At 44.5% G+C, this 6000-nt stretch overlaps 1 protein-coding gene across 1 annotated transcript in view; it reads right to left on the bottom strand.

Annotated features, from left to right (window-relative positions):
• The window catches only part of LOC138971740 (uncharacterized), a 9548-nt gene extending 8218 nt beyond the window's left edge, over positions 1-1330 (bottom strand). The window contains exon 1 of the mRNA XM_070344537.1: positions 1173-1330. The gene's annotated coding sequence lies outside the window, so the exon portion shown is untranslated. The remainder of the gene's footprint in view (positions 1-1172) is intronic.
• Positions 1331-6000: the final 4670 nt, after the last annotated feature.

The raw sequence follows: 6000 nt of genomic DNA, 5'->3' as shown, positions 1-6000 counted from the left end.
ATCGTGTACGTGTCATTCGGGACTGTGGACATGCCACCTGACCTTTTGTGAGGGCCCCAAAGGGGGGGTATCATCACGATCACGGGAAGGGAAATTTTAGCTTTCACGATCACAGTTACCTTGATTTTTGTTTTCACGATCACAAACACCTTGACGAATAGAGGATCATAGAGTGATACAGCTGTGAAAAATGTACGTTGAAAATAAAATGCTTTGCAATAATGCCCATCACGATCACGAAAACAAATGACGATCACGATCACGAGACTTGATTTTTGTGTCATCACGGATCACGGGCAAAGTCCCATCACGATCACAGAAATGGAAATTTCGGCAATCACGGTCACAGAAAGGTCAAAAAACGCCAATCACGATCACGATTTTAAACCCTTTGGGGCCCTCTTTTGTCACTGTCTCAAATGTAAAATCCTTCTCTTGCAAGCGGTCCTTTTCACCACTGCTTATCTGTCCAGGCGTTTACGTAGGCCAATGAGAGGAGCATCTTTCCACTTGAATAAACACCGCAACACGGTGACCTAGTGGTAAGGCGTCCGCCCCGTGAGCGGGAGGTCGTGGGTTCGAACCCCGGCCGGGTCATACCTAAGACTTTAAAATTGGCAATCTAGTGGCTGCTCCGCCTGGCGTCTGGCATTATGGGGTTAGTGCTGGGACTGGTTGGTCCGGTGTCAGAATAATGTGACTGGGTGAGACATGAAGCCTGTGCTGCGACTTCTGTCTTGTGTGTGGCGCACGTTAAATGTCAAAGCAGCACCGCCCTGATATCACCCTTCGTGGTGGACTGGGCGTTAAGCAAACAAACAAACAAACAAACAAACTTGAATACATACTGCCTCATGTGCAGAGTTGTATTTGTTTCTTAAATTTCATTTCGCAAATTGACATTGGTGTCAGCAACAAACTTTATTCACAAACACGCACTCTGCATAGAACGCGGCTAGACTGTTAATTTTTGGGATGTGTCCAAATGGAAGCATGCCCATAAGTCAGGGTACACTCCTGGGCAAATCTGTAGTGGTTTACATGCCCATAAGTCAGGGTACACTGTACTCCTGGGCAAATCTTTACATGACCGTTCACACGAGAAGGACTGCATCCCTTAAATGAGAGAGAGAGAAGAAGGCAGCGAAACAAACAAACATTTCAAATCTTACCTTGGCTGGTTGAAAATCAAGTGACGTGTATCAAACAGAAATCTATCTTTGCAGGGTGCCGATGCTTCTTTGGTCTTTGCAGTCTGATTCGATTAAAGCCAAAGTCATCGCCTTTTATAGGTAATTTGGGGCGGATATGAAATCCGCCTGAAGGAATTGGTGACCGTGTACTTCTTTCTTCACCTTTGTTCACTCAGGACTCTATGCATGGGCAATCATTGGTTGGCGATAACATCGACACGGTGCTCACTGGACTGGAAAGTGTGGCGTTTTAACAGGATTCCAACTTTAATGGGATGTAGGTTGCGTTCACAGGCCGGAACCGACGCCCATCACGACCGTTCGAACGAATTTCGAACTTCCCCAGTTTATCGAAAACACTCCTTCAGAGACTGTGCACTCTTGTCACTGACTCATTTCCCATTCAGTCCCCTTCCTCCCTCTCCATTCCACCCTCCTCCCTCTCCTTCCCGAGACAAACAAAGATTCTCTCTCTCTCTCTCTCTCTCTCTCTCTCTCTCTCTCTCTTTCTCTATCTCTCTCCCTCCCTTTCTCAGGTTGGAAGAATAGGCTTTGCCTAAAACCTTTATCCTTTGGTAATAAAGTTCTGAGTCTGAGTCTGAGTCTGAGTCTCTCTCTCTCTCTCTCTCTCGCTCGCTCGCTCGCTCGCTCCCTCCCTCTCTCTCTCTCGCTCGCTCGCTCGCTCACTCCCTCCCTCTCTCTCTCTCTCTCTCTATCTATCTCTCTCTCTCTCTCTCTCTCTCTCTCTCTCTCTTTCTATCTCTCCAGGCTCAGTGTTCCCTCTGTTTTGACCATCACTTGTCACGCAGAGGCAAGTGCCAATGGGACGAACTCAAACAGAAAGACGCACGTAAGCACACACAAGCATGCAGACGCCAACATGGATATTCATACTGACACAGGTATATGATCTTGCAAGTTCCTGTCATCCTTTTTGTTTGAAAAAGGGTAGCGCCGTACTGGACGGCAGCTCGCTGTCCCCAGTGAGAAAGCAGTCCGAATTTCCATGAGGGTAACCTCACAGAATTATACGATGGAATCTTATCCTTATCTTATCCTTGTCCATATCTTTATCTTTATTTTGCTCTGTCGGCGCCCGATTTTAGCCGCTTGCTTCCCTTTATATGATAACCCGACCATAAGGCGTCATCATCCCGAACAAAATCTTCAAAAATCTCCAAAACCGTTTGGAATTCTGGGTAGGGAAATTCTTTTGTGAAATGACGTCAGCGCCTTTCGGCGATAGGTCGATGCATTTTTGAGCAGGAATGCCAACATAATGTCGATCACACTTCAAATTAATGCGACTTCAGTTTGCTTTTTAAACTGATACGAAGTGAACGGGAGCATAGGGGCAGTTATCAATTTAACTTACCTCGAACAGTGAGATCGACAGAACGTACAGTACATAAATACGAATCGGACACCGACATAGCAATACCTCGAAGTCAATATTTCTCTTTTTACCCCTTACGATTGTGAGCCGGGTTATCTCAGTTCATAGATGGCCTAGTGGATAAGACATAGGCCTCCTTTTTTTATCGTAAGCAGCTCTCTCTGTCTCTGTCACTGCTCACACAAACACACACACACACACACAAACACACACACACATACACACACACAAACACACACACACACACGCACGCACCCACCCACCCACACACACACACACACACACACATATTAACAGATATATAGATCAAAAAAGTGTTTTTAATGGTACTGTGAAGGGGAATGAGACAGGTTAACAAGGGGAGGGGGGGGGGGATGTGGCAAAGGCGGTTCCAAGATCAGCCGGGGGGGGGGGGGGGGGGGCGGTGGCGAGATCAACAATGAGCAGTGAACATAGCAAGCAAACAATCCAACAGCTTGAAATGTCTGACCCATACATGTCCAATATATGTCTCAAGATAGGCCGCTGTGTCTTAAGGTGAAGTGAAAGGGATAACACCTATGCAAAAAAGCCCCCAGACCGCTTCCAAAGTAAGGCCACAAGATTCTGCGTTACATTGCCTTCCCTTTACAAAAGAAATGTTTTTCAAAATCAAAAGCCAAGAATCTTATGTTAATATTTGTAACGTATAATTTATGGCAAAACAAAACGTTACATACACTATACTTTGATCCAGCGGTCATTTAAGTGAACAGACAGACAAACACTTATGATACAGATAATAAACTAAGCAGATAAAAGTTTTGTTGGGAAGACGCAAGCGAAGTGTTTAAGGTAGTTCACTGGACCCGTTAAATATAATTTGGTTTCTCCCAAAAGTTGGTTATTTTTTAAGTTCGATCTGTCTGCTATGCATTCAGCATAAAAAAATATAGGGTAGTGGGTTCGTTTCGGAGCTATGAGTCTCGGAAGACAGTGCCCGTTTTGAATTTTGGACCGAAAAATCGAAAAATGGGTATGTTTTGAAAACGGCCAATTACACAAACATCTGCATAGGAATAGTCATTTAAAAAATATCACCCAAAGCAGCAATGGGCAGGTAACGAAGTGCACTGGTAAACGAAAATGTTGCGCATACTCAAACTTTGTGACGTCACGTCTTTTGCCAGAGTTTATTTTAAATTTGTTCCTCATGTTGAGGTATTTTATTGCTGGTAGCCTGGAAATAAATTACGATTTGATGAGATGGATTGTAAACGCAAGAGCGATCAAAACGGCATTAAAAAAAAGCAAAAAAAAACGACAGGTTGGTAGTGTTTTTAGGGGGGGTTCACTCCCTTGATTAACCCCACCCTTTGCACTATTACTTTCCAGTGTGCCTCAGAAAAATATGTGTCACGATAATGTAAAGGGCTGTTGTCCGATCATTTGTCTCAGATATATGAGCCAACTAAATTATGTTTTTAAAAACCACTGTTACATATGACCTCTGTTGAAAGTCAAAGGTCACCGCAACTTTGAAAGGCCACAAGTCCGATTCAAATGTAATAAAAACGTCAATCAAAAGGTGGAGGTCACTTGTTTGATACAAGTGTAATAATAAAAATTAATAATCAAGGCTTGGTTTATAATTTTGCTTAATAGTGCGTACTGTTATTTGTTACGGTTTGAAGGCTGGGACTTTTTGAGGGTGGAATTAAAGCAATTTTTCGCCTTATGGGCCCCTTATGCCTCGAAGGACTTCAATTATTGTATTATCTGCTGCCAGCGTACAGTAGAAAGAGGGCTGCATACACAAGACACTTGTTCTTAATACTACTGGCTGTTATTCTAGTTCAAACACCGGTTTTAACATGTGGTATTCTGATGCAATCACGCTGTGAGCATCACGGGTTGGGAGACACTCTCTTACCTGCTACCGGAGCTTCAATGTTAGCTTTGGTGATTATTACGATGTCACTGGCAAAGAGAACGGCTTTGTACCGATTTCATTAGATGCCCACGTGTTTTTGACCTCGTGGTTGGTAGGCGTGTCGCATTGTTTTTATTTCTGGCGGTGTCGTCATTTTCTGACGTCATTTGTTCTGGGCCGCGTCACCACACTTCCGCTGCCTGAAAAATGTGACGTTTGTTCTATTTACGTCATTCGAATGTTCGACGTGTTCTTCTTCTTCTTCTTCTTCTTCTGCGTTTCCTGTTCGATGTGTTCGAATTCCCAGCCTGCCAGGAAAAAATGGCGACACAACTCAGTGGCTTCCCTTTGTGTATGAAGAGTAATATCCCTGTCTCCATTTGACCTGCCTTAAACAAGAACGCTGAAGCATGATTAAACATTCAGTAAATCGAATGCACTGAAATACGTTCGCTTTTATTTCACCTTCAATGCTATTGATGAAACCTGTGGCCCTGACAGTGCCTTATTTTTTTACAAACGGGAAAATATGACGTCATCAAATAGCCCTATCAAAAATCGTCCAAAACATTGTCAAGCTAATGCTCTCAAAAACGTCTGTACCAATTTTCATAACAATCCGTTCGGTAGTTTTTGAGAAATGCTTTTCACACACACACACACACACACACACACACACACACACACACACACACACACACACACACACATTAACAATATACATTTAAAGAACAAAACAAACTCATCAACAGCAAGAAACATAGTACAGCCTCGATCCAAACGACCCCGAAACCAACCCTCCACTCAGACAACGACATTCTATTAACATGAGCGAAGAAAGCCAAGCCGAGAGAAGTCAACCAGCCTAGCCTTACCCCCAGCCCTCCCATCTTTTGTCAACGATCACCTCTGACTCTCGGACATGGAGTCTTCACACGTCATCAAACAACTCGTTTCGGACTAGGCCATAGAAGGCACGGGGAAAGTATAGGGATCTGTATTTCCCTGTACGAACCACACTTCTTCTCTTCTCTTCTTCTGCGTTCGTGGGCTGAAACCCCTACGTACACTCGTGTTTTTTGCACGAGTGGAATTTTACGTGTATGACCGTTTTGTTACCCCGCCATTTAGGCAGCCATACGCCGTTTTCGGAGGAAGCATGCTTGGTATTTTCGTGTTTCTATAACCCACCGAACTCTGACATGGATTACAGGATCTTTTTCGTGCGCACTTGGTCTTGTGCTTGCGTGTACACACGGGGGGGGGGGGGGGGGGGGGGGTGTTCGGACACCGAGGAGAGTCTGCACACAAAGTTGACTCTGAGAAATAAATCTCTCGCCGAACGTGGGGACGAACTCACGCTGACAGCGGCCAACTGGATACAAATCCAGCGCGCTACCGACTGAGCTACATCCCCGCCCAGGAACCACACTGAGTTAGCCTTTGGTTTAAACAAGATTTTATTTCGAAGATACAGGGTTCCCAGCAAACACACAACG

Source organism: Littorina saxatilis, linkage group LG7, assembly GCF_037325665.1.
Source record: "Littorina saxatilis isolate snail1 linkage group LG7, US_GU_Lsax_2.0, whole genome shotgun sequence".
NCBI lineage: Eukaryota > Metazoa > Mollusca > Gastropoda > Littorinimorpha > Littorinidae > Littorina > Littorina saxatilis.
Note: the sequence above shows the minus strand (reverse complement) of the source record. Positions and strands in the feature narration are given on the sequence as shown.